Source organism: Macrobrachium nipponense, chromosome 20, assembly GCF_015104395.2.
Source record: "Macrobrachium nipponense isolate FS-2020 chromosome 20, ASM1510439v2, whole genome shotgun sequence".
NCBI lineage: Eukaryota > Metazoa > Arthropoda > Malacostraca > Decapoda > Palaemonidae > Macrobrachium > Macrobrachium nipponense.
Window position 1 is genome coordinate 5,222,663 of NC_061089.1, and position 19,380 is coordinate 5,242,042.

The 19,380-nt window shown below is 45.5% G+C and overlaps 1 protein-coding gene across 1 annotated transcript in view; it reads right to left on the reverse strand.

The window, feature by feature from the left end:
• The window catches only part of LOC135221742 (2-hydroxyacyl-CoA lyase 2-like), a 264,184-nt gene that overhangs the window by 209,752 nt on the left and 35,052 nt on the right, over positions 1-19,380 (reverse strand). Inside the window, 1 exon segment of the mRNA XM_064259551.1 lies at positions 6,002-6,139. The gene's annotated coding sequence lies outside the window, so the exon portion shown is untranslated.

Consider the following 19,380-nt stretch of genomic DNA (forward strand, 5'->3'; position numbering starts at 1 on the left):
AGTTGGCATTCAAACAGAAGAAAAGAATTTCCTATGCTATTTCTGTAGTAGTATTTTCTCATGTTCTTATTTGCATTAATATTTCAAATGAATTTGATAAAATATTGTCCATATCATTTGTACCCATTTCTTGATTCCTTACCATCTTAATTTTTTCTGTACAGCATTTCTTCATAAGACTTATTTTACTGTGCTCTGTTACTTCTATCTTCATGCATTTTTGTTTCATTATTTGTTCTTGTTATTAATGAATACAGTGCTCCCTCACTTTTATGAAGGAATAGGTGCCAGAACCTGCCAGGGAAATGCAAAAACTGCGGAAATGCTAAAATCCCCTCTAAAAATGCATATAACTGGCTTTTAACTGACAAATACCCAGTACCTCTTGAACTAAAATGCTTATAACTGTCTATTCTCTTAATTTGATAGTTCAAATAAAAATAAATTTTAAATTATCATACTAAAACAATTTAATATTTCAAATAAAAATACACCCCAAAACACCTAGAGTAACCTCACATTACAGTACTCTCCTACTACTGTTACTAAGTACGCTCTATATACACCCCTAAAATGCCTATAACTGCTTATTTTAACAGTTCATAGCCAAACCTGACAGCTCAAACAAAAATATACCTCAAAATATCATCCCAGAACACCCCAATATAATTTCAAAGTCATGTTGCAATTATATGTACCAGCCGACAACTGTTATTCTTAAGCATCCCTTACAATTCAGACATGTTTTCTTTGGCCTGCATAACTTTGCGCATCGATCTGTGCCTACATTATATGTATATTGATATTTTCTGGTGTAGTAAGATGATTTTGATATACGTATTTACTGTACAGGTACGTTTTTAGGACTGTACTGTAGTATAGAGAATATCTAAAATACGTAAGTAGTTTAGAATGACAACCTCCAACAGAGAGCTAGGTTTGTTATGTCTGTCATGTTAATATTTTTAAGATCAAATACATTTATGATAAAAAAATTATTTACAACTGTAAGTTCTTGGTTCCTAGTATACATATACAGTGGTACCTCGAGATACGAAAGGCTCAACTTACGAAAAACTTGAGATACGAAAGCTAATACGAAAAATTTTACAGCTCTACATATGAAAATTGCTCAAGATACGAAAGGTTGCTGCTGTAAAGTATGAGATTCGCCCGGACCACTGATAACAATTTTGAAAATCGCGTGCCGCCAACTGAGTAGACTCGCCACCATCCTCCTGCCCTCCCATTGGTTCCTGATGCTAATCACCGCCATGAGATCCTTCTCTCCTATTGGTCAGCATCCTTCCCATCATGCATCTACTACGTAGCGGCGTGCCTTGGCCACTCGGTACCAGCATCGTTATCGTACGCACGTGGTATTCGTTCGTTCTAACGATTTCGTTTATTAACGTAAATTCGTTAGTGATTTCGTTGTAGTAAACGTACTTTATCATGTTGTGTGAGAACTTTACTCCATACCTACACGTAAATTACGTACAGTATATACGGTCATGGGTCTAAAGAAACTTGAAATTCACGGAAAGAAGAGGATGCTCTCCTTGGAAACGAAGATGGAGATTATCAAGAAGTATGAAGCTGGTATGCGATTGAGTGTGATCGCCAAGGAATACGACCGAAATCCGTTGACGATAGGCACCATCCTTAAGCAGAAGGATGTCATCAAAGCAGCTACACCTTCCAAGGGCGTCACTATTTTGTCCGGCAAGAGTACCCACGTGCACAACGAGATGGAAAGGCTTCTTCTTGTCTGGATAAAAGACAAAGAAATCGCTGGCGATGCGATAACCGAGACGGCAATCTCCCACAAGGCCAGCGCTATTTTCGGCGATTTGATTGCCCAGGCCGAAGACGATGGAGGAGAAAGGACATCAATGCCAACCCCAGACTTCAAGGCTTCGCATGGGTGGTTCGAGAAATTCCGTAAACAGACTGGCATCCATTCGGTGGTGCGGCATGGGGAGGCTGCCAGCTTGGACACGAAAGCGGCCGAAGTCTTTAAAAAGACGTTCGACGAGATGATGACCAAGGAAGGCTACAGTTCTCAGCAAGTCTTCAACTGTGATGAGACTGGCCTTTTTTTGGAAAAAAATGCCTCGTCGGACGTACATCACGGAGGAAGAGAAGAAGCTACCTGGGCACAAGTCTATGAAGGACAGGCTTACGCTCACACTTTGTTCAAACACTAGTGGGGATTGCAAGGTGAAGCCCCTACTGGTCTATCATTCCGAGATTCCTCAAGCCTTCAAGGCCCACAAAGTGCTTAAGGAGAAGCTTCCACTGATGTGGAGGGCTAATGCGAAAGCCAGGGTAACGAGGCTTTTGTTCACCGAGTGGGTAAATTTGTGTTTCGGCCCGACAGTGAAGAAATTCTTGGAAGAGAAGCGCCTCCCTCTGAAATGCCTGCTGGTGTTAGACAATGCCCCTGCTCACCCTCCTGGCCTCGAGGAAGATATCCTAGCGGAGTATTCCTTCATCAAGGTTCTTTATCTCCCGCCTAACACCACCCCTCTCCTCCAGCCCATGGACCAGCAAGTGATATCGAACTTTAAGAAGCTGTATACGAAACATCTTTTCAAGAGATGTTTCGACATCACCGATACCACAAACCTCACCTTGCGTGAATTTTGGAAGGAGCATTTCAACGTTGTGATATGCATCAGACTCATTGACCAAGCTTGGCAGGAGGTTTCAAGGCGAACCTTGAATTCCTCGTGGAGGAAACTCTGGCCTGATGCCGTACCTGCCCGAGACTTCGAGGGATTCAACGTGGGCGAAGCTGGTGCTGCAGATTCAGAAACAGTTGACAATCCTGAAACTGTTTTGCAACCAAATCTTGACGAGATTGTTGCACTCGGCAAGTTCATGGGGCTGGTCGTCGACGAGGACGACATCAACGAACTTCTCGAGGAGCACCAAGAGGAACTTACGACGCATGACCAGAAGGAGTTGGAGGCCATGCAACATAACGTCGTGCAAGAGGAGTTCTCTAGCAGTGGCGAGGAGGAGGACAACCCTATGACAACGGCAGAATTAATGATGCTCTAGCCGATTTTCATAAAGTGCAATCATTTGTAGAAAAAAAAGGCACCCTGGAAAGGCTTACATAGGACATATGCTTGCACAGTTCGATGACACTTGCCTGAGTCGTTTCAGGAACATTGTGAAAAGTAAGCAGAAGCAATCTTCCTTGGGATAGTTATTTTTTAAAGAGGCCTTTAGTATTAACAGGAGTAAGCAATAAGCAAAAAGGAAGAACCAAGTGATACTAAAAACAGAAAGTTGAAAGTGGTGATGAAGTTGAAATTTTGTTTAAAAAAAAAAAAAATGTACGTAAAGTATAAAAAAGTAAAAAAAAATGAGACCCAAAAAATTTTTTTATTTTAGTTTTTTGTAAAGTTTTAGTTTTTTGTAAAGTTAAGTGTTACAGTTTTGTTAATGTGTTTCGTAAAGTTTAGTTTATGTATGTTTTCCTTACATTTTTTTATGTTTCATAAAGTTAAGTGTACGTACGTATCTGCCATTTGTCCTCCTCCTCTGTCGCCACTTTCGGATATAGCCTCACTCGAAAGGTAAGCCTCCACATTTTACTACATACGTACAGTATTTCTTGTATACCATGTACACTAATACACTTTATTTACAGGTAATTAGCAGTACGTATTAAGTTAGGTATTGAATGGTTCAAATTGTTGTAGTATTTCATTGTTTATAGGTCAATTTAGCTTTATTATGAAATTTACTGGGGTGTTTTTGGAGGGCTTGGAACGGATTACCCATTTTACATGTAAAATGCAGTCCAAGATACGAAAAGCTCATGATACGAAGGTCGCCTCGGAATGGATTAATTTCGTATCTCGAGGCACCACTGTACGTACTTAAAAAAAACATAGCAATATATCTATTACATATTATTTCACTTATCGAATCCACTTATGTATACTGTATTGATGTAACCACCATAAAAATGTTTAAACTCCATCCGAATTTCTTATGTAGATAACTTAAAACCTCCAAGCTTCAGTACGCACTGTAGCAGTTTTTATGTGATGACGTATAATCCTCTCTCTCTCTCTCTCTCTCTCTCTCTCTCTCTCTCTCTCTCTCAATGAAATATGAATTATGCTATCACAAACTTACATGTACAAAATAAAAAATAATAATTCCATTAACAAACTAGTTTCTTATAGCAACTAAATTATATTCCTACATAATTCTTCGGTAATAAGTGTCATTAGGCGATTCTCAAAAGCGTAAAAATTGACAAAAATACACTTTGTTACTGTATTTTGCTATGGTACTTGTACATTAATATGACATTTTTATGATAAAATAAAATTTTAAATATACTTACTAAGTAATTACATGGCTGAGAGTTTCTAGCACTGGCAGCTAAAATTCAGAATTTGCAGTAGCGTTTCTTCTTTGTTTTGGCTTCAGGTAACTAGTCCCGCCCACTTTCAGGAAGAGGAACAACTGAGCCAGGTGCTTCAATTTGTTTATGACTAATAATCATCCATGTGCAGGGAGGAGAGTGGGCTCCAATTCTGTAATTACTTGGTAAGTATATGTAAAATTTTATGTTATCATAAAAATGTCATTTTTACAAAAGTAACTTACCAAGTAATTACATAGCTGATTCCACATTGACAGGAGCTGGGATACATGGACTGCTCTACCCCAAACCATTATGTGATTAAGAATTCGCGAATAGATAAGGGGGCCACATTTTTGAAATACTTGTTGTTTCCTTACCTTTTAAGAGAGCTGCTGCAAGAAAATACTGCCTCTGATCGGTGCTCATCTTACACGGTAAAGGCTGGGTAGTTTGACCCAGGTCACCAACTACCTTAGTGGGAGATTTGAATCAAAGCCTATGGTCTAATCACTTGCAAAGATTAAGCACATAATGCCCCTGCCAAGGGCGCAGTACCAACAACGACCATATCAACAATGTTGTCTATACCATACAACTAAATTCCAACCCTTCAAAACAACTGGAGGGTATCCTGGTACCCAATTACCCCTAGACATCCCAAAAACACACAACCTTAAACCAAGGCGAAAAGGTAGGAAGGAATGCTTCCTAGGTTCCCTTCCCCAATACCATGCCAGCCACTGATAAGGGGCCTAACATATTGCATTCACTAAACACTGTTTCTATCTGTTTTATATAATGTGATGCAAACACTGACTTGCACCTCCAGAAAGTCGCTTGAAGGCTCTCCGTCAGGGAAAGGTTCTTTTTAAATACCAAAGAAGTGGAAATCACTCTGATTTCATGTGCTTTTACCTTAAGAATAGGTAAACATTCTTCACCTATTTGAGAGTGATTCTCTAATCACTTCCCTTAAGAAGAATGACAGGGCATTTTCAGAAAGAGGCCATAAGGGATCTTTTACTAATGCCCATAAATTACTGGAATGGCCTCTAGTTCTCTGTCCTTTTCAAGTAGAACTTCAGAACTCTCACAGTCAGAGGACACTCTCCTCTTCTTCAGGCCCTAATAATTCATTATTATAAAAGAACGAGGCCAAGGTCTACTAGGATTTTTGTTTTTGGCAAGAAAATTAAATGATAGTAAACAGACTGCGTCTCCTCAAGAGAACCCGATTCTCCTATCCATGGCCTGAAGTTCACTTACTCTTTTTGCTGTAGCTAAGGGTATTAAAAAGAGTGTCTTCTGTATGGTTTCTGAATGATGCTTCTTCCAATGGTTCAAAAGGGAGACCTGAAAGCCATTTTAACACCATATCTAGATTCTGGGCCACTGAATCTTTTTCTCTTTTACTTGTATTCAAAGATTTAATCAAGTCTGTGATGTCTTGGTTTACTGACAAATTTAACCCTCTATGTCTGAAAACAGAGTTAAACATAGCTCTATATCCCTTGATCGTAGACGCATATAAACCTCTGGAATCCCTGAGGAAAAGAAGAAAGTCTGCAATTTCTATCACAGTTGTTTTTGAAGACGACATACCTTTTTGATTGCACCATGTGCAGAAGTTTGGCCACTTGGTAGACTGCTGAAGAGGATTCAAGTCTAAATTCTGAAATTGCTCTAGCAGCCTTTCTTGAAAACCCTTTTGCTATAAGTAATCTGTTGACAGTTTGAATCCTGTCAGAGCAAAAGAGAGGATAGCCAATGATGAAACCTCTTGAAGTGTGGTTGTCTGAGCAAATTTGTCTTCTGTTATTGTTTACTAGGCCTCGGTCCATGGACCAACCTATAAACAAAAGCTAAAATGATATTGTTAAACTACAATAAAGTTTTGTACATACTTACCTGGCAGATATATACTTAGCTATAGTCTCTGACGTTCCCGACAGAATTTCAAATCTCGCGGCACACGCGACGGGTAGGTCAGGTGGTCTACCTTACCCTGAGGGGAGGCTGGGCGGGCCATTAGACATATATATCTGCCAGGTAAGTATGTTCAAAACTTTATTGTAGTTTAACAATATCATTTTTGTACATGAACTTTCCTGTCAGATATATACTTAGCTGATTGGCACCCTTGGTGGAGGGTAAGAGACAGCTAAACAAAAAAGGAAAGAATGGAAACAACTGGTGTTGTAGGATATAAAAACCTTGGTTCTTACCTGTTCAGGCAGAAGACTTCATTGATACTGTCTCTGAGTCTGCATTGCCTGGAGAGCTACAGCTAGGATGTGACCTGTTGCTGAAAGACTCTCGGATCTACCACTGGGATATCTGATCCCTTTGTGTGGTTGAATCCAAGTCGGATCCTGTTAAAGGGAACTCGTCCGCTAGCTTAACAGGTCCTAACCACTACTACCGCAAGGAGCCACACTCATCAGACTACCTAACCAAACTATTAAAGGTTAGTATTACGACATAAAGAGATGCCTCCCTGCATCCTCTTTAAGACAACCATCAACAACAAACACAAAACATAAGGGAAAAAATATATACAACTAAAAAGGATGAGTTCCAGCTCCCTGCCCCAGCACCGAATCCGCCGATACGTACGGGCCCAAGGCGAAGCATTTTTCATAAGTGATTCTCACATCACGTAAGTAGTGGTTTGCGAAAACCGAGTGACATCTCCAGAAAGTTGCCTCCATCAGGTTCCGCACGGACATATTCTTGTTGAAAGCAAGAGAAGTCGCTATGGCTCTTACTTCATGGGCTTTTACCTTAAGAAGCTTAAAATGGTCTTCCTTACAAGAACCGTGTGCTTCTTCAATGAGGTTTCTTAAGAAGAAGGACAGCGCGTTCTTCGATAAGGGTTGAGTAGGGTCCTTTACGGAGCACCAAAGGACCTCTTGATTGGCCTTCAGTTGCTTTTTTCTTTTATGGTAATATTTTACCATTCTCACTGGACAAAGAGTTCTCTCAGGTTCTTCTCCTACAAGCGAAGATAACCCACGAATCTCCAAGTTCCTGGGCTATGGATTTGATGGATTTTCGTTCTTTGCAAGAAACCCAGGGAGGAAAGAGCAAACCATAGAATCCTCCTTAAATCCCACATTTCCTTCAATCGCTTGAAGCTCACTCACCCTCTTGGCGGAAGCTAGAGCCATCAGGAACAGCGCCTTCTTAGTCAGGTCTTTGAACGAGGCTGAACTAGGGGGTTCAAATCTAGATGACCCAAGGAATTGAAGAACCACGTCTAAATTCCAGTTTGGAGTATTAGGAGACTGCTTCTTCACTGTTTCAAATGACCTAATAAGGTCATGCAGGTCCTTTTCTCTGATAAATTGAGGCCTCTGTGTCTAAAGACAGTCGCCAACATACTGTGATATCCTTTAATAGTTGAAACGACTAGACCGCATTCTTGTTTCAGGAATATAAAGAAATCCGCAATCTGGGTCACAGAGGTACTGGAAGAAGAAACGTTATTTCTCTTGCACCACCTTCTGAAGACATCCCACTTCGACTGGTATACTTGTAAGGTGGAAGACCTCCTAGCTCTAGCGATTGCCTTAGCAGCTGTTGACGAAAAGCCTTTCGCTCTGACCAGTCTCTGGACAGTCTGAAGCCAGTCAGACTGAGAGCGGGGAGGTTTTTGTGGTACCTGTCGAAGTGGGGCTGTCTGAGTAGATCACTCCTTAGAGGGAGCGATCTTGGAAGGTCCACTAACCATTCCAGCACCTCTGTGAACCATTCTTGGGTTGGCCAAAAGGGAGCGATCAATGTCATCCTCGTGGAATCTGACTCTGCGAACTTTTTTAAAGTTATCCCCAGAATCTTGAAGGGGGGAAACGCGTAAACGTCGAGTCCTTTCCAATCGAAAAGAAGAGCGTCTATCCCTATTGCCCCTGGATCCAAGATGGGCGAACAATAAAGATCCAGTCTCTTGTTCTTTGAAGTGGCAAATAGGTCTAAGTGCGGCCTGCCCACAACTTCCAAAGGCTCTGGCATATATCTAGGTGCAGAGTCCACTCTGTGGGAAGGACCTAATCTTTCCTGCTGAGGAGATCTGCTCTTACATTCCTCTCTCCCTGTACGAATCTGGTGAGAAGCTTGATCCTCCTTTCTTTGGCCCACAGAAGAAGGTCTCTTGCTGTTTCGTACAGGGAGAAGGAATGCGTCCCTCCCTGTTTTCTGATGTATGCCAGAGCCGTGGTGTTGTCCGAGTTTATCTGCACAATTGCTCCTCCTACGTTGGACTCGAACGCTTTCAGAGCCAACCACACGGCCATCAGTTCTTTTCTGTTGATGTGCCAGGATACCTGGTCCCCCACCCAGGTCCCTGACACCTCCATGGTTCCCAGAGTCGCACCCCAACCTGTTTCCGACGCATCGGAGAACAACACTAGGTTGGGGTTCTGGGATTGTAAAGACAGTCCCTGCGTAAACTTGTTGGGATCTGCCCGCCATGCTAGTTCCTCCTTGACTTGGTGCGAAATGGACAGGGAGAACATCAAATCCTGAGAACGACGACTCCAATTCTGATGAAGAAAGAATTGGAGCGGTCTCAGGTGCAACCTTCCTAGGGAAACAAATTGCTCCAGTGAGGAGAGTGTCCCCAGCAGACTCATCCACTCCCTCACTGTGCATAATTCTTTCCCTAAGAAGGTTGTTACTTTCTCGAGTCTCCGGGCTATCCTTTCCTGAGACGGAAAAGCCCGAAAACTCTGAGAGTTCATCTGGATCCCCAGATAAACACACTCTTGATTGGGTATTAAGCTTGACTTCTGGAGATTGACCAGGAGCCCCAACGAACTCGTCAATTCCAGGGTTTTCTTTAAGTCCTTCAGACAACGATCTTTGGAATTGGCCCTTATAAGCCAATCGTTGAGGTACAGAGATATCCTCACCCCTTTGAGATGAAGCCATTGCGCTACATTTCTCAAGATGCCCGTGAAGACTTGGGGGGCCGTCGAGAGGCCAAAGCACAGGGCCCTGAATTGGAAAATTCTTCCCCCCCATCATGAATCTGAGATACTTCCTCGAGGAAGGATGGATCGGTACGTGGAAGTAAGCGTCCTGCAAGTCCAAGGACACCATCCAGTCCCCTGGACGAAGTGCTGCTAACACCGAAGCAGTGGTCTCCATTGTGAACTTCTTCTTTTCTACGAAGAAGTTCAGGGCACTTACGTCCAACACCGGTCTCCATCCCCCTGAGGATTTCGGAACTAGGAAAAGGCGGTTGTAATAGCCTGCTGAATGATGTTCTGTCACTAGTTCGATCGCCTCCTTTTCCAGCATCTGATCTACTACTAGTTGGAGGGCCTGATTCATGATGGGGTCCCTGTATCTGGCTGTCAACTCCCTTGGGGTAGTCGTCAAGGGAGGCCTCGCAGTGAACGGGATGAGGTACCCTTTCCTTCTTCACGATCGAAAGGGTCCAAGAATCTGCGCCTCTCTGGGCCCAGACTTCTGCAAACTGTAAAATCCTGGCGCCCACCGTTGTCTGAAGGACCTGAGTCTTATTTGGGAGGTTTGTCTTCGCAAAAGTCCTCCCTCTTCTATTAGGTTTGCGACCTCTGAACGAGGTGGATCTTGAGGTAGAAGCCCCTCGAAAGGGTTCCTGAGAGGTAGACTTCACCTTTTCGTCTTAGTCGGGGAAGGAAGGACGAGGTCCTTCCCTTGCAGACTGGGCCAGAAGGTCCTGCGCAGCCTTGGCAGAGAGCGCCTTCAAAATGTCCTGAATGAGATGTTTAGGAAAACGTTGTTGCGGAGAGAGGAGAAAACAGCAAAGAAGATCTCTGCGCATGGGAGACGGACTTCGTCAAAAAGGAGCAAAAGACTGATCTTTTCTTCAAGACGCCCGCCCCAAAACAGTGAAGCGATTTAGCTGGCTCCGTCCCTCACTGATTTATCCATACATAATAACACACAATGCAAGTCTCCGGAGAAAAAAGACTCTGGTCCTTGTGTCTTCTTGGCTAAGACTCCGAGTGACCAATCGAGAAAGTTGAATACTTCCAACACTGAAAAATGCCTTTCAGAATGTGGTCCATCTCATTCATGGCCCACGTTGTTTTGGCGAGTTCAGGCGCTGACCTTCTTGTGGCATCTACCAACGCCGAAAAGTCTGCATCAGCTGAGGACGGGAGACCCAGCCCCAAGGGCTCTCCTGTCTCATACCAAAATCCAGTCCGTCCGGAAAGCTTCGACGGAGGGAAGGTTGACATAGTTTTTCCACGCTTCCTCTTTGGTGCGCATCCAGGATCCGAAACTCCTGAGCGCTTTCTTCATTGAGAGGGTCAGTTTCATTCTCACACACGAAGACCCTTTCGTTGTCTTAGCCGTGGAGAACAACGAGTGTAGAGAAGGAGCAGCAGCAGGGCTAAGGGAATCCCCGAACTCCTGAAGAAGCAGCTCTGTGAGCTTTCTTGTAAGAAAGGAAACTGCTGCCGATGTACTGCTTTCTTCATCAGAACCTTCCTGGCCTTCTTGAAGAGAGAGCGAGGAGGATCCTTAGAGGAGTTCCTTGCAGGGGTATAGCGTGAGGTTGACATTCGTCTCGAAGGAGGAGTCGAATACACAGGAGAGCGGCGCACAGGAGAGCGACGAGTCAAAACGAAGGGCGCCATTTCCGAAAATTCTTGTCTAAACTCACACTCCTTCCTCGAGGAAGACGAAATCTTAACTGCAGAAGGGGTAGGACTCCTGTCCCTTGAAAGACCACGTCTATCAACAGGGCGCTTACGAGAGGGAGAGAGCCTACCAGAATCCTGGTGCCTATCGTGAGGAGAGCGGCTGCTAGGTGCCGAGCGCCTATCAGGTAACAGGGCGCTTGAGAGGATCCTGGCACCTACCAAGCGGAGAAACGCTCCTATGCGCCGAGCGCCTGTCAGGAGCAGGGCGCTTGAGAGGTTCTTGGTGCCTACGAAGCGAGAGCAGCTGCTAGGCGCCGAGCTCCTAACAGAGAAGGGTGCTTGAGAGGCTCTTTGCGCCTACCAAGCGGAGAACGGCTGTAAGGCTCCGAGCGCCTAACAGAAGCAGGGCGCTTGAGACATTCTTGACTCCTAGCAAGAGGAGAACGGTCAGGAGTAGGGCGCCTCGAGATCGATGAGCGCCTACTAGGAGAACGAAGCAGTCGAGGCTCAAGGCGCCTCTCCACAGGAGAACTGCTACCAAGAAAAGGACGCCTACCAGGCGCAGGGCTCCTACTAGACTCTTGACGTCTTACAGGAGAGGAGCGACTTACAGGAGAAAAGCGCCTACTAGTCACGGGGTCCGAAGTTCGAAGAGAGTAGTAGTAAGGAGAAGAGCGCCTACTCGCAGAGGGGGCGCTCTCTAGGTTCCTCAGAGAAGACGGAGGAGAAGACGACGAGATGGAGACAACGAAATGAGCCTTCTCTGACCTGAGTGCCTCTCTTCTCTTGAAAGTACTCTAGAGGAAGGTGGAAGAGACAGAGCGGAGCGTATACCGGAGGCAGGAATCCGATCTGGAGAAAAACCTTCGTCATCCAAAGAGCGCCTGTCCGAAGTCTGGCGCCTCGACGCCTCTGAGAGAGAGCCAGGGGAGTGGTGCCACTCTCGTGAATTCCTACGCTCAGCCGAAGCTTCCCCAAAAGAAGGAGATCGCAGACTACGAGGAGGAGCGTTTCCTTCGAAGAAAAGCAAAAGCCCTAGATCTCTTGATAGGGAGAGACACATCCTTCCTTCTACGAGATCTCGAGGCTAAGGAGTCCGCCAGGGCCGAGATCTGAGCCTGAAGGCCCGCCAGCACTCGAGACGGTGAATCTACAGGATCTTCTTCCGAAGCAAACGCAGAGCGGGGAGCGGGAGAAGAATGGCGATCACAGGATCTCCTGGGTCTCTTCACTTCCAAGGAAGCCTCTTCAGTAAAGTCTTCTGGGCTGGACGCCAAAGGACTGAAGGGAGCCTCCGAAGCCCTCTTCAACGGGCGCGACGCATCCGTAGAGTTCCAACACGTTTCGGAGAAGGCAAAGAAGACGAAGAGAAAACACTGGCGAAGGATCTCCTTCTTGACACGTTCCGAGGCAGCCTGGGAGCAAACTTCAGGATCTGCCGAGGGGACGCCTAAGACCGGTGGGGCTCTCCCTAGCCCTCCTGCAGCTTTTGACTTTCCTCCTCCACACTGAAACTGGGAGTCTGGAAGAGGTCTAGGCTGGAGGCACTAAGGAGCCGGTCATAACGCACCCTCCACATCACTGGGGACACTGACTTATCACCAACACTAACAATCTTACCTTTTTGTTTCTAGCAGGCGATCTTGTCTTCCTTAGATTGAAAGGAAGCCTTTCAGGCCACCGCCTCCGAAGACGAATCTTCAGCTTCGGCGCGGGGAGCAGGGCTGAAACCTGGGAGGAAGGTTCTAAAAATGATATTGTTATGATACAATAAAGTTTTATGCATACTTACCTGGCAGGTATATATATATATAGCTTATCCTCTTGACGCACTGGCAGAATTTCAAAAACTCGCGGCAACCGCTAGTACACTGGTAGTTCAGGTGATGGCCACCCCTCCCGTTCCCGTGGCGCTGGTACTTGGAACTATTCCCGTTTTCCTCAGATTTTCTCTGAACCCTGTCTCCTGAGGGGAGGAGGGTGGAATTTAATTAATTATATTACCTGCAAGGTAAGTATGCATAAAACTTTATTGTATCATAACAATATCATTTTTATGCATGACATTAACCCTGGCAGGTATATATATAGCTGATTGACACATTTGGAGGTGGGTCACAGACAGCAACATCGTCATAATTCAAAAATTAACTAAAATTTTTAAAATTATTTATTAAGTTCCTTACCTGCTAAGGTAGCTGACTTCGTAGGTCCTGCCTCTTAGCCTGCTAAACCTTAGTAGCTCTCAACTAGGATGTGGACCTGTTTGTTGAGAAGTAACAACAAGGGTCTGACAACTGGACATGACCAATCTGCTGACAGAGAAACCCTAGCCTCATTTACCACGGGCATTCATGCTAGGAAAGTTAGTCACCTGAACCACACACACATACAATAATAAAACACTACACCAAAAACTGAGCTGGTATTAACCTTTTCAGACAACCATAAAAAACACTATAACCTAATTAAAATAAAAACCTAGCATGTTATTAGGTTATGGGTGGAAAACTCTTTGCCCAGTACTGTACCTGAGGATACATACGGGCCTAACGTTTGACAATTATCAAATTTGTCTTCACGTCTCTAAGTAATGAGAGGCAAACACAGAGTTTTGTCCTCCAAAACGTCGAATCTATAATGTCCTTGAGGGCTAATTTTGCCTGAATGCTAAGGACGTAGCTACTGCTCTCACCTCATGAGCTTTAACCTTAATCAAGCCGAAGCATTCTTCCTGACAAAGTAACTAAGCTTCTTTAATGACGCTTCTCTTACAAAGAAAGCCATCGCGTTTTTAGACATAGGTCTAGTAGGATCTTTAACAGAGCACCACAGAGAACATGAAGTCCCCCTAATGCTTCTTGTTCTTTCTACGTAAAAACCGTAAGGGCTCTTACTGGGCAAAGAACCCGACTTTCTTGTTCCTGTTGACCTACTAGATCAGCCAGTTCCTTCAATCTCAAATGATCTTGGCCACGGATGCGAAGGATTCTCATTCTTTGCTAAGAACTCCTGTTGAAAAGAACAAACTGCTTTGTTGTGCTTCCACCTACTTGCTTGTCAATAGCTGCAGCTCGCTAATCCTTTTAGCTGTAGCTAAGGGCTACTAGAAAATAGTCTTCTTCGTTAGCTCTCGCAAAGACGAAGCTGCCCATAGGTTCAAAACCTATCCGTCTCCAAGAACTTGAGAACGACATCCAAATTCCAAGAAGGAGTTCTGCAAAGTCGATCCTTCTTTGTATTAAAAGATCTGAGAAGATCTCTAAGATCTGCGTCGTTGGACAGATCTAAACCTCTGTGTCTAAACACTGCAGACAACATACACTTATAACCTTTAATTGTCTGATTAGCCAAACCAGTTCCATTCTTCAGGTATAGGAAGGAAATCATGCAAATTTGCGTCACAGAGGTACTGGATGAAGAATCTTCCGATTCTTACACCATTTAACGGAAGTTTCTCCCACTTCGACTGGTACACTTGATAGTTTGATGGCCTGCGTGCTCTTTGCAAACTCCTTCGCTGCTTCTCTAGAAACAGAAAACCCTCGCTCTGACAAGTCTTTCGAAGTCTGAACGCAGTCAGACCCAGAGCGTAGGGGTTGTTTCTTGTTGGTGGAACCTGTCGAGAAGTGGGGTTGTTTGAGAAGATCTACTCTCGTGGGTAGACTTCTCGGTGAGAAGAATCCACTGTCCATTCCAGTACCTCGTGAACCACGTTTGGGCTGGCCGAGTATGGGGCTATCAGAGTCAGCCTTGTTCCTCGACTTTCTCTGAATTTTTTCATTACCCTTCCTAAAATCTTGAACGGGGGAAAAGCGTACGCATCTAGACCCGTCCAATCTAGTAGGAAGGCATCGGACTGCGACTGCAAGAGGGTCGGGATTGGAGAACAATAGTTCGGTAACCTCTTCGTCGCTGCGGTAGCGAAAAGATCCACTACTGTGTGCCCCACAGAGCTTCCACAGTCTCTGGCATACTTGAAGATGCAACATCCACTCGTGTGGAAAGCACTTGTCCGTCCCCTGCTCAACAGATCCGCTCTGACGTTCTTCTCTCCTTGAATGAACCTGGTGAGCAGGGTGACGTTTTCTCTCTGGCGACCACAGAAGAATCTCCTCCGCCAAGTTGCAAAGGGACAACAAGTGGGTTCCTCCTTGTTTCCGTATATATGCCAGAGCTGTGGTATTGTCCGTGTTGATCTGCACCACTTTGCCGCTGATCCACGGTCTGAACGCTTTCAGAGCCAAGAAGATCGCCATCAGTTCCTTCCTGTTTATGTGCCATGCCTTTTCTTCTTCGTTCCAAAGGCCTGACTCCTCCCGAGGGCCCAGCGTCGCTCCCCAGCCTGCGTCTGACGCATCGGAAAATAATATCCGGTCTGGGTTCCTCTGCTGGAGTGACGTACCCTCTGACAACCTCCCGGAACTAGCCACCACTTTAATTCTCCTTTATCTTTGAAGGAATTGGAAACCGGAAGGAATCTGGTTGCGATCTTCTTGGCCAGACTTCGTTCAGAAAGAACTGTAAGGGCCTCATGTGAAGTCTCCCTAGTGAAATGAACCGCTCTAACGAAGAGAGTGTCCCCAGCAGGCTCATCCACTCTCTCACCGAGCATTGGTCTTTCAATAGGAATTCTTGCACTTTCCGCCTGGCACATGGTTCCTGTCCTTTGCGGGTGACGGAAAAGCCCGAAAAGTCACTGAGGATATCAGAATCCCCAAATAAACTAGCTCCTGAGAGGGGATCAACCGTGACTTTTTTTTTTCAGGTTTACCATCAGACCCAGTTGCTGAGTTAACTCCAATGTGATGTTTCATGTCCTCCAGACATTGCTGTTTTTGATTGTGCTCTTATGAGCCAATCGTCGAGGTAGAGAGAGACTCTGACTCCTAACAAATGAAGCCACTTCGCTACATTCGACATCATTCTTGTAAAAATTTGAGGAGCCGTGCACAGACCGAAGCAAAGGGCTTTGAATTGATAAATCCTGTCCTGGATCACAAATCTCAAATATTTCCTGCCTTGGGTGAATCGGAATATGGAAGTACGCATCCTGAAGGTCCAGCGTTACCATCCAGTCCCCTGGTCGTACCGCTGCCAGTACTGAATCGTTCGTCTCCATCGTAAACTTGGTTCTTTTCTACGAACAAGTTTAGCTGACTTACGCTCCCAGGTACTGGCCTCCAACCTCCTGATGACTTTGGTACTAGAAAGACGACGGTTGTAAAAACCATGGGGATTCGTGATCCAGAACCGGTTCTATGGCCCCCTTTTCTAACATGCTGACAACTTGATGCCAAAGAGCCTCTCTCTTCTCTAAATCGATGTAATGAGCCCCTAGGGCTCTCGGAGCTGTAGCGAGAGGTGGTTTCTTGAGAAAGGGGATCTTGTATCCTTCCTTCGCTACCTTTACAGACCAAAGGATCCGCTCCTTTGCTTTGCCAGACTTCCCAGAAGTCTAAAAGTCTGGCCCCCACACAAGTCTGGAGGACTTCTGACTCATTGCTTGGTTGAGGTTTTTGAACCTCTTTTGGCTGGAACTCTTTTCCCTCTAAATGCTGGTCGGGAAAAAGTCCTACCCCTCCCCGAAAGGGCTGCTGTGATGTCTTTGTATCCTTCGGGGTCTTCTTCATTACATTAGAAGGTAAATACTTCCTTACAGAAGACGTAAGAAGATCCTGAGTAGCCTTCTGAGTGAGGGAGAGCGAGATGTCCTTAATGATATCCTGAGGAAGAGCTGTCCGCCTGAAAGCGGAGAGAACATCAACTCCGACTTTTGCGCGTTCGAGACTCCTTTAGCAGCGTACGAGCACAAAAGATGTCTTTCTCAAAACGCCTGCTGTAAAAAGTGAAGCCAAATTCATTAGCTCCATCTCTCAAGGCTTTATCCATACAGGACATGATACTTCTCGGCAACTCGGATTCTGACGAATCTTCCATCTCCGAAGTCCGAGCCAGGGCCCCCAACGACCAGTCAAGAAAATTAAACACCTCAAAAGTCCGATAGATACCTTTGAGTAAATGGTCGAACTCTGACGAAGTCCACCCACTTTGGCTGAATGTAAAAGCATGTCTACGGGAGCTGTCCCCAATATGTGGAAAAGTCTCCCTGGGAGGAGGCAGGAACTCCCAGGGCCAAGACTTTCCCCCGTAGCATACCAAACACCAGACTTAGAAGCCAAACTTGGCCGGAGGAAAAGGCAAAAGAAGTCTTCCCCGACTCTCTCTTCTCCTTCTTCAACCACTCATTTACGCGTTGAAGGGCTTTCTTGGCCGAAATAGACAGTCATTTTCAAAAAAGACGATTTCTTGGCTGTCCCTTGTCGTCTTCGAAAATTGAGACAAAGGCGATGGCGGGCCTGAAGGTTGAAAATCTCCTTCAAACAAAGAAAGAAGGCACCTCTGTTAGTCTCTTGTAGTCCGAAGAAGGTGGCTTCCACATTCTTGTCCTCTTCCGCACTCTCCACAAATTCTTCCTCCTGCGAAGAAATATCTTGAAAACCAAGATCCTGATGACTCTCCAAAGCGGACTCCTTATGCAGAGCCTGCTTAGAGAGCGAATGCGGCGCTGTCTCCTTGTAAAACTCCTCTCTTCCTTGTCGAGAAAAAGTTTCGACTTGCTGCCGCCTGCGTCCTCCTGAACGTATGCGTCCACCATGCGTCCATCACTCTTCCTCTTGCGTCCTGCGTCCTGCACTGCTTCGTCCTTCTTAAGGGATGCACTGCGTCCTGGCTTGCGTTGCACGTCCTGCGTCCTCTTGGAGGACTTAACCGGGAGAGACGAGTCCTTACGTCTAACCGAAGGTTGTTCGGGCTTCTCATCATGATTGTACAATCACTGCTAATCTCTCCTGCATGTCCCGCAGAACTTCCTTCGTCTCCGCTTCCTTACGAGACTCCTGATGATGAGAGATCGAGGACGCACCGGGCTAAAACACGGAGAGGCGAGCGAACCTGCGGTCTACGCAGAGGAGTTCCTCTAAGCGAGAAACACCTCTCACCGCACCGCTAGTAACTTCCAACTGACGAGAAACCCTCTTCCTTTTGATAGGGATAATTTCTTCATCCTCCGATGAAAAAATCTCAGGGCTACTCCACCCTTCTGGTCAACAGAAACCCTTTCATCCTGTGATGAGACGGAAAGTATGACCTCTTGAGAGGACGCGATACTTCTGCGAAACGCCTACTCCTTCCTGACGCCGAACTATCCGAAGAATAACGGCACTTCCAGTATCGCCTTTTCCATGGCGTACTGCTGCAGCCTGGGAAGCAACAGGACTGCCTGAAGGGACGATTGATCCCGAGTAAACCCTTCTCGCCTCCCTTCGACTGTCGACATGCCTTCTCCCTTTGGGTCTGGGAGCTTGACAGAGGTCTCGGTCTAGGAGCACGAGAGGGACGATCAGGCGCCCCCCCTCCACAACAACTGTCACCGAACACTTCCACTTTGTCTGTTAATCGTTTAATTTGATCTCCCATGGACGCAAGGGCAGCGAACACTATCACGATTTGTGGATCAGTAGTATCCTTCAGATACAGCAAGGTGGGGCGCAGGAGAAACCTGAGGGGAAGGTGCTACGTCTACAGTGAATGAGCTGGAGAAGACACATGCATTCATTCAAAGGCTTACTCGAAGATCCCGATCTCTCACTCCTTAGAGACAGATCTTCTAACCCGATCTTTTCTAATCTCTCAACATACTTCATAAGAGCCTTCCACTCTTTCTCATTCAGACACTGACATTCATTGCACCTATTGTCCCACGTACATACAAAAACTCCCCGACACTTCTTACAAATAGTATGTGGATCTACCGATGATTTCGGCAGTCTCACCTTACACCCTTCTTTCACACAAACTCTAAACATACTTCCTGAATCAGACATACTAAATCAAAATCCAAACAAAATGCGATTGCCACGCTAACTTCGTGAATACGATACCAATATCCAAAAAGTCAGTCAACGAGGCAGGAAATTCTAACAGAGAACCAACAACGATGTTGCCCGTTCGGCTGGCAGAGAAAATCTGAGGAAAACGGGAATAGTTCCAAGTACCAGCGCCACAGGAACGGGTGGTGGCCATCACCTGAACTACCTACCAGTGTACTAGCGGTTGCCGCGAGTTTTGAAATTCTGCCAGGGCTGTCAGAGGATAAGCTATTGTATATACCTGCCAGGTAAGTGTCATGCATAAAAACAGCGGTTAAATTGTTCCCAATTAATTCGTATAGCAACCCTCCGAAGGGAACCAGAGAAACCCCCCTGCCCCCCTTTCCTAAACCCCTTAAAACCCTAATTAGGGTCCCGTGCCCTGGACCACTGACCCCCACCCCACAAGTAG